This window comes from Dasypus novemcinctus, chromosome 15 (genome assembly GCF_030445035.2).
Source record: "Dasypus novemcinctus isolate mDasNov1 chromosome 15, mDasNov1.1.hap2, whole genome shotgun sequence".
NCBI lineage: Eukaryota > Metazoa > Chordata > Mammalia > Cingulata > Dasypodidae > Dasypus > Dasypus novemcinctus.
In genome coordinates, this window is record NC_080687.1 from 51,886,086 (window position 1) to 51,896,237 (window position 10,152).

Here is a 10,152-nt window from a genome sequence, read left to right on the forward strand (position 1 = left end):
GGATTAAACTTTCCAATCAAAAGATACAGACTGACAGAATGGATAAGAAAATATGAGCTATCCATATACTGTCTGCAAGAGACTCACCCTATACCCCAGGTTACTAATAGATTGAAAGCGAAAAGTGAAAGGCTGGAAAAAGATTTTCTATACATTCAGTAACCAAAAAAGTTTTTAGAAAAGGAAAAAAAAAGCCAAAGTAGCTATACTTATATCAGATGAAATTGACTTTGAAAAACACTAGTAATGTGCAATCTGAGGAGGAAGTCAGGGAAAAAAATTCCATTTACAATATTGACTAAAAGAATCAAATATTTAGTAATAAACTTAAGCAACAATGTAAAGGACTTGTATTCAGAAAATTACAATGCACATTAAAAGCAATAAAAAAAGAGACCTAAATAATTGGAAGACCATCCCCAATTCATAGATTGGAAGACTAAATATCATTAAGATGTCAATTCTACTCAAATTGATAACAGATTCAATGAAATGGCAATTAAAATTACACCAGTATTTTTAAAATAAATGGAAAACAAAATTATCAATTTATTTGGAAAGGTAAGTGGTACTAAATAGCAGAAACATCTTAAAAAGAAAAGCTTAGAGCCAAGATGGTGTCAGAGTAAGGAGCTCCTGGAGTCAGCTCCTGAAACAGGGTGGATGGTGGTCACCCAGAGCTACTTAAGGAACCTTTTGGAGGACCCACGAGACCAGAGAATTATTCTGCAATTTCCTTGACAATGTGGAAGGAGGGGACTACTCATCTGCACAGAGGAATCATGAGTAGAGCACTCCACACTGCAGAGGTCAGTGCCTGTGGTGTGCAAGCCACTTGGGGAGCCATTCTGTGGTTGGTGTTAGAAGTTCAATTTCCCCCAACAAAAACGGGAGGAATACACGGTGTGGCACCAACTTCAGCTACCAATTAGTAGATTTGGTGGGCTGAAGTAGAATCCTAGGAACAACTAAACTTTGAGCGTGTTCAGGTCAGGTCAGAGACCACCATTCTGACTCTGAACTGGGCATAAGGGGAAGTGGCATTGACTGAAAATCAGTGCTTGTAAGGACTGGCTTCTTTCCACCCAGGTTGGGTTGCAGGTCTAGCATAAACCCCAGTCCCACCTCTGGCAGGGAGGAAGCTGGGGGTACCTGCACCACCTCTCTGGGAAGCTGCAAATTGATGCCACATAGGCTGGTGCCCATCCTACCCTAGGGGCACAAGCCAACTCAGGAGATATTCTGTGGCTGGAGTTAAAAGCTCCATTTCCCAGAAACAGTGGAGGAAGAGACAGATATCCACTAACCTCAGCTAGTGATTAGTGGACTCGGCTGACTAAAGTATAATCCTAGAGCCAGTTAGGGTCTGAGCCTGTCCAAGTGGGAAAAAGTCTAGTAGCTGCCATCTTGACTCCACCTCCAGCATAAGGGGGAGCCTGGCTGACTGAAATCCAGTGAAATTAGGGTCTGGCTTCTTTTCACCAGGATTGGACTACAGCCCTAATCTAGGCTCCAGCCCCACCACCAGCAGAGAGGTAGATGGTGGGACCTGCACCAGGCTCTCCATGCAACTGCAAATGATCTCTGCTGTCAGAGGCTGAATAGTCAGACACCTGGGGCTGCATCCCTGCACCCCAAGAGAATAGGAGAGGATCTGGGTATCCTCATCCTCTATGGGCAATGGCAGGAGTTTTCAACCCACACAGATTTGTTGAGTGCCTTTGAGCCTATCTCCACCTCTGTCCCTTCCTAGGGTAGGAGTGGGCTGGTTTTGCCTAAGACTCTCAGAGCAACAGTTTTGGGCTGCACAAATCTGACTGTTGGGTACCTGTGGCTCCATCTCCATCCCCAATAGGACAAGAGATGGACTGTGCTTGCCCAGCTTCTTTGGGTAACTACAGGTGCTTTTGGCCACACAGCCTGGTCTGGTGGGTACTTGTAGATGCACACTTACCCCTCAATAGAAAAGAAGAGGGCTGGTTTTTCCACAGCCTTTTCAGGCCAGAGCAGACCTTCAGGCTGCATGGACTGGAATATTGGATGCCTATGAATCCACCCCACCCCCAATAGGATAGGAGGGGTTTGGTGTCTCCACAGCCTCTCTGGACAATGGTGGGTACTTTCACCCAACAGGGACTGAGATTTCAGGTACCTGTGGATCCAACCTCATGCCTTAAGAGGATAGAAGGGACTTGGTATTTCCTCAACCTCTACAGGCAACAGCAGGTATTCTCGGCCTAAAGGGACTGAATTGTTGAGCACCCATAGAACGACCCCTACCACCTAGTAGAATAGGAGAGAGCTGGTGTTTCCTCAGCCTCTCTGGGTAACAGTGGGTACTTTCAGCCTACAGGACTGAACAGTTGAGCATTTGTTGTTCTGTCCTCACCCCCTAAAAGGCAGAAAGGACAGTATTCCCTAAGCCTTTCAGGGCACCTGCAGGCATATTTGGCTCACACAGATTAGATTGTTGGGCACTCAAGAGGGTCCACTTCCATCCTCACAAGGGAGAGGGTCTGGTGATGCATCAGTTTACCTGAATAACTGTGGTCATTTTGGACCCACACAGCATAGATTGCTGACCAAAACTATAGCTCCATCCTAGCCTAAGTTAGGACAGGAAGGGGTGTGTAGCTTCATCGGTGTCTCTGGGTGACTACAGACAGTCTTGTGCCCAACTGGGATTATTACATATGGCTACAGCTCTGTCCCTATCCCTGACAGAGGAAAAAGGTGAGAGAAGCTTCATCACTTCCTGGGGTAATTTGGGCAGCTTCAACCTCCATAGTTTACAGCACCAACTACATCCTTGGCTCCTACTATATAACCAGCAAGGGAGAAAAGATAAGAAATCCCTAAACTAAAGGGAGAAACTGCACCTAGAATAACTACATTTAGCAAGCCAGATGCAGAAGCACCAACAAAAAATTATAATCCATACCAAGAAACAGGAAGAGATAGCCCATTTAAAGGAACAAGATAAGCCTGCAGATGACATAAAGGAGTTGAGACAACTAATCTTAGATGTTCAAATAAATCTCCTTAATAAATTCAAAGAGATGGCTAAAGAGATTAAGGATATTATGAAGACATTGGATGACACAAGGAAGAATGTGAAAGCATACATAGAAAAATAGCAGACCTTTTGGGAATGAATGGTGCAATAAATAAAATAAAATACACTGGAGGCATATAACAGCAGATTTGAGGAAGCAGAAGAAAGGATCATTGAGCTCAAAGACATGGCCTCCAAAAGTGAACAAACAAAAGAACAGATGAAGAAAAGAATGGAAAAAATTGAACAGGGCCTCAGGGAACTAAATGAAAGCAAGAGACATGCAGACACATGTGTCATGGGTGTCCCAGAAGGAGAAGAGAAGGGAAAAGGGACAGAAAGAATATTTGAAGAAATAATGGTGTAAAATTTCCCAACCCTATTGAAGGATATAGATATCCGTGTCCAAGAAGCACAATGTACTCCCATCTGAATAAATCCAAACAGATGAACTCTGAGACATACACTAATTAGAATGTCAAATGCCAGAGACAAAGAGAGAATTCTAAGAGCAGCAAGAGAAAAGCAAGGCATGATATATAAGGGGTATCCAATAAGATTAAGTGCCAATTTCTCATTAGAAACCATGGAGGCAAGAAGACAGTGGTATGATATATTTAAGATACTGCAGGAGAAAAACTGCTAGCCAAGCATTTTATACCCAGCAAGATTATCTTTTAAAAATGAGGGTGAGGTTAGAATATTTACAGAGAAAAAGAAACTGAAAGAGTTTATAACAAAACGATCAGCTTTGCAAGAAATACTAAAGGGTGTATCACAACCTGAAAAGGAAAGACAGGAGAGAGAGGTCTGTAAGAAAGTCTAGAAATGACAATGGTATCAGTAACAATGCATAAAAGTCAAATATAAAATGACAGACAAAACACAAAGATCAAAATGGATGAAATAACTGCCTTTACAGTAATAACATTGAATGTTAATGGAATAAACTTCCCAATCAAAGTACACAGACTGGCAGAATAGATAAGAAAATATAAGCCATCTATATGTTGTCTGCAAGAAACTCACCTTAGACCCAAGGATAGCAATACATTGAAACTGAAAGGTTGGAAAAAGATATTCCACGCATGCAGTTACCAAAAAAAAAAAAAAAAAAAAAAAAAAAAAAGCTGGAGTAGCTATACTTCTATCAGATGATACAGAATTTAAAAGTGTAACTGCTATTAGAGACAAGGAAGGACAATACATATTAATAAAAGGGATGATTCATCAGAAAGAAATAACAATCATAAAATTATATGCACCTAACCAGGATGCCCCAAGATACATGAGGCAAACACTGGCAAAGCTGACGGGAGAAATAAACATCTCTACAATAATAGTTGGAGACTTCAGTGCATCACTCTTAGTATTGGATAGAACATCTGGCAGAAGATCAATAAAGAAATAGAGAGCTTGAATAATATGATAAATGGACTAAACGTAATAGATATATACAGAACATTACACCCCAAAACAGCAGGATACACACTCTTTTCAAGTGCTCATGGATCTTTCTCCAGGATAGACCATATAATGGGACACAAAGCAGATCTCAATAAATTTAACAAAATTGAAATTATACAAAGCACTTTCTCTGATTATAATAGAGTAAAGCTGGAAACCAACAAGTGACAAATAAAGGGAAAATTCACATATACATGGAGAATAAACAACACACTTTTAAATAATCAGTGGGTCAAAGAAATATCAAGAGAAATCAAGAAATATCTCGAGATGAATGACAACGAGAATACAACTTATCAATACCTATGGGATGCTGCAAAGGCAGTGTTGAGAGGAAAATTTATCGCCCTCCATGCTTACATTAAAAAGAAGAAAGAGGTAAAATCAATGACCTAACTACACTCCTGGAGGAACTAGAAAAAGAACAGCGAGCTAATCCTAAAGCAAGTAGAAGGAATGAAATAACAAAGATCAGAGCAGAAATAAATTAAATGGAGAACAAAAAAAATAATAGCAGAAACAAAACCAAAAGTTGGTTCTTTGAGAAGATTAACAAAATTGACAAACCCTTAGCTAGACTGACTAAGAAAAAAAGAGAGAAGATGTAAATAAATTGAATAAAAAATGAAAAAGGGAAACCTTACTACTGTCCCAACAGAAATCAGAGAGATCATAAAAGTATACTATGAACGACTTTATACCAAAAAAATAGACAATGTAGATGAAATGGAAAAAACCTAGGAATGTACAAACAACCTACACTGACACTAGAAAAAATAGAATACCTCAACAAACTGATCACAAGTAAAGAGATTGAAACGGTCATCAAAAAGCTCCCCAGGTGGTTCCGGCCCGCCCTCTCCAGGCGGCCCAGTGGGTTGTTGTGGCAAAGGCTGCCAGCTGACTACCCCGGACCCTGCTGAGCCTTAGCGCCTGGATCTGCGCACCGCTTGGCGGGCCCGACTGACTCCACCGGCCGACCACCGTAGGTCCTTTTGGAATAAATCATGGGGTTGAGCTTCATTCAGATGTGGTGGAATATGCCAAGGAAAAACTGGAGAGCTTCATCAAAAATAGTGATAGCTTTGATAATCAGCTCCTAGACTTAGACTATCCATCTAAGAGGGAAGCTACAGGGCAAGGCTAGGTCACCCTGATCTAGCAGTTTATCAAAAGAATTACATGGACAAGTTGGCAAAGGTCCCTGCTGTGAACAAAATCATCTGTCCATCTCAAGATGAAGATATTCCGACATGCACCTATAAGGAAAACCACTGCTAAGATAGAAGCAGAAATGCTTATTCTGATCTCCATTAGAAGAGTAAACACTCAAGTTGTTTCCTCGAGTACTTCCTAATAGTCAAACAATGGCAGCGGAGGAATACTGGTATAGGATACTATTGACAGGTGATATATGGCTGACAGGGAGCTATACAGTGCATATGTCCAGGGTGCATGGTAATGTTTGGATATACTCGTAGTGGCAACAATTAAAAACTACAGCTGGGGGGGTACTGGGTTCCTGGCCGGGGGTGCTCTGTCGTGGTCCCTAGGGGAGCAGCGGCAGTCCCCCAGGTGCAATGGTAAGGACCAGGAAGGAATGAGGGTCCAACAGTGAGACCATGATACTAATGACTATGCTTGTGAGCCTATATGGCTGAAATAAGAACAAGGCCTAAAGCAGCACTGTGCCTAGGAATTTCCTCCTGACAGCCTTCATGTTACTCAAATGTGGCCAGTCTCGAAGCCAAACTCAGCATGTAAATGCAATGCCTTCCCCCCAGCGTCAGACATGACACCCGGGGATGAGCCTCCCTGACACCGAGGGATCACTACCAAGTACCAACTGATGATGCAACCAGAAAATGACCTTAAATTAAAGGTTCAATGTGGATCAGCAGAATATCCCTGTCTATATATAATAACATGACCTTAAAATGCTGTTTGACCTAATGTAAGGGGGAAATGGAAAGCAGAAATGAGTTTATATGGCTATGAGTCTCTAAAAAAGAGTCTGGAGGTTGTCAGAAGGATTGCCCTTATGCACAACTGAGCAGAGTCTAAAAAACAGATAAAGTAGATACAACCCCAGGTATTGGTTCCTTTGAGGACTAAAGAGACCCATGGGTTCTATGGTCATGGCAGATGGGGTTCACTGCCATGTCAGATGGCCCTTTTCTGGAGTTGGTGTTTCTGCGTGATGAAACTGGACTCAGACGGGATCTCTTTTCACAAGACTTTCATGCTACTTTATTGGAATTGTAGTTGGTGTTGGGGTTTAAGATATATTTAGGGGATTTGAATCTCTGGACTGACAATATGATAGCCAGGCCCTGAGCCTCAACAGACATCAGCTCCTACACTCTGATTTATTGGACTCACCCCACTCAGCTAAGATGGAGTTGAAGAAGGACAACCACCACACCATGGAGCCTAGAGTGCCTACAACTGAAAGCAGGAGGATTGCATCCAGTATCCATTTGGAATCTGAGCCTCCTCTTGACATAGAGGTACAACGGACACAACCAATCCAAGGTCCACAGAGAAAAGGTGGCATTGGATTGGGAAAAGTGGCCATGGTGGCTGATGGGTATGGGGAATGGCAGGAAGAGATGAGATGAGGAGGCATTTTTGGGACTCAGAGTTGCCCTGGATGGTGCTTCAGGGGCAATCACCGGACATTGTAAATCCTCCCAGGGCCCACTGGATGGAACGTGGGAGAGTATGGGCTATGATGTGGACCATTGACCATGAGGTGCAGAGATGCCCAGAGATGTACTTACCAAATGCAATGGATGTGTCATGATGATGGGAGTGAGTGTTGCTGGGGGAGGGGGGTGGAGTGGTGGAGTGGGGGTGGTGGGGTTGAATGGGATCTCATATTTTTTTAATGTAATATTTTTACAAAATGAATAAAATTTAAAAAAATCTTAAGAAAGCTCCACCTCCCTTCAAAATAGTGCCTTTCAATTGTAGGAGAGTTGCTTTATTCATTAAAGATTTGAGTTCTGTGAACCTGCATTTGTGGTTGGTAATTGCCTCCAGATAGCATCTGACAGCCATCGGTATGATTGAATTTACTGTGGTGCTGGAGTCCAGAAAGACCATGAAAACTACATGAAAATATTACTAAAAGTTGGAGGTATTCTAGTCATGCCTATAGAGAATCAGTTAATGCAAATTATGCGAACTGGACAAAACACTTGGGAAAGTAAAAATATTCTTGCTATTTCATTTGTTCCCCTTCTTCAACCAAGTAAGAATGATAATGGCAAATCAGATTCAATGGGACTCCCCCTGTGTGCTGTCAGGAATCTACAGAACTTGGCTCGTATTTATATTCTATGCACAGTTAGAAATTTCATAAATGATGAAATGCAGGCCAAGGGGATTCCTCAAAGGGCTTCACCAAAAAGGAAAAGAAAGAGAGTTAAATAAAGAAGTAACACTTATGTGTTTGTGGGTAATTAGCTTATTCCTCAGCCTCTAGACAGTGAAGAGGATGAAAAGATGGAAGAAGATAACAAAGAAGAGGAAGAGAAAGATCACAGGGAAGCCATGAAGCCAGAGCAGCCTTCTCAAAATTTACTGAAGGAAAAAATCATGAAGCTGCCTCTTCCTGAATCTTTAAAAATTTACTTGACATATTTTAGAGAAAAGTAACTTAGGTCAAGAAGAAGGAATGTCTACTGATAATTCCTTCGGTTTTGAAAATGTAGCATTTGTTAGGAGTTAAAAGAGAAAATTATTTCTTTCAGAGCAAATTGTAGTAGGGAAAGTACATGTTTCTGTCTTAGTAACAAAAATAATGTATTGAGTGATTAAAAAGAATCCCTTTTATAAAATCTATTTTTCTTTAAAACTTGGAAAAATTTTTGTTTTAACTGAGTGATTTCAAAGTGGAATGCAACAATGGTCTAGACTTTATGTACTGTATATCCTTTTCTGATTCCTAATAGATTTGTAGCAATGAGGGTTCAATTTAATTTTATATACGGTTAAATAATGGTTAAGCATATATAATCTGATTTGAATTGCAGTTGCTTGAATTTCCACTAGGAAAATTTTCTTATCTAATAAGGAAATCAAACACTTTGTAAATCTGTTTACCTTATTTTTGTTGCAATCACTATTGCTGAGTTGCTGTAGATGTATTCCGGGCAATATATGAGTGCAATAACAGTAAAGATATTGAATAATTTAGCTTTAAAGAAAAAAGAAAACAAGTTTCATGGAATTCAACAGCCCTGCTACTTTTTACTTTTGAATCCATTGCCAAAACATATGAGGAAAATAACTGCTTCTCTCATAGAGATCTTAAGAGCACATGGAGTGAATGTTAAAGTCTGCTTAATATAACACTTGTTTTCTATAGATCCTTTTCATTATAAATAATGAGGTTACCCTACTCTCCGGAGTTTTAAAAGATGGTATATTAGGATTGGTGTTTTTTTTTTTCTTTTGGGGATTTTTTTTTAAATTATAGTCCATTGTATAAAGTATGTAGTTTTTAAAAGTCCTTTGTTCTGTGTTATTCTTAATAGCACAGACAATTAATGAATAAGCATGAGTAACTACTGCCTCTTAGATAGCTCTTAGTAGCAGGGCCAGAGCAGATTTGTTCAGCAGATGCACTTCAGTAAAAGGAACTTTTATTCATATGAATATTCATCTTTGGCAAGATAGGGCTGACCTAGCCATATTTTGCTTTGGAATTAATTTTTTAATATAAGAAATATTCATCAAAGTTATATGTAGATGCTTTTTATTTAGAAAATCCCTTTGAGAATCATAGTATAATCTTTGGGACCTACATTGTTTTCAAATTAACTTCTTCCCCTGTTTTCCTTAGTTTCTTTTGGTAAACTTACAATGGTTGTCATTTTTTGCTTATTATCACGTGCATAAACTATCCATGGTTTGACTTTTAGTTTAGTTGTAGCTTATCAGTAATAAAACAGATTGTAAATGCTGTTATCAGTTTATTTGGTTTATTTTCCCAGTAGGCTCTAAAAACAGTCATTCCTTGTCAAGAAAGTGTACTCTGTAACATATTTACTCCTTAATGTTACATGGATTGCATATTTTAAAAGAAAAATTTAAGAGTGTCACTTATTACACCAGCCTAACTATTAAAATAGTTCATCAGATTTGCTTAAGGAAACCCAGTCAAACAACAGTGAGAGTATCATTCTCTTTGTAAAGATTGAAGTATTGGTAATACATATATGGTTTAAAAAATCTCAGGTCTGGTAATTCCATACATCTGCAAAGAAGTATTAGAAGTATTCCAAGCATCCTTTTTTCCCAATAAATGAGCATATTTTAGTAATGTGAAAGATAATTTCATGGGAGATATTTGTTTTAAACCAATGACTGGGAGAGGGGAGAGGATTTCCACATTTCTTTTAAAGGTGATTACTAAGGTGTTGTTAAGAAATTACCCCATCTCATTTCTATTGAGAAAGGAAAATTTTAATTTAGTTTGTTTCATCCAGTTGTCAACTGTTAGAAATACTCATTTTGCTTTTATTTAAATGTGTGCTTAAAAGTTGAATCCTGAATTCCTGGTGCCCACATATTTTTATCTAGAAAACTTGGAGAGAGTATCATTGTATTTTCCCCCTCTC

At 39.6% G+C, this 10,152-nt stretch overlaps 1 pseudogene; it reads left to right on the forward strand.

Annotated features, from left to right (window-relative positions):
- The first annotated feature begins 5,265 nt into the window (after nt 1-5,265).
- Nucleotides 5,266-8,185, forward strand: LOC101410843 (protein-L-isoaspartate O-methyltransferase domain-containing protein 1-like; annotated as a pseudogene).
- The last annotated feature ends 1,967 nt before the right edge of the window (nt 8,186-10,152 follow it).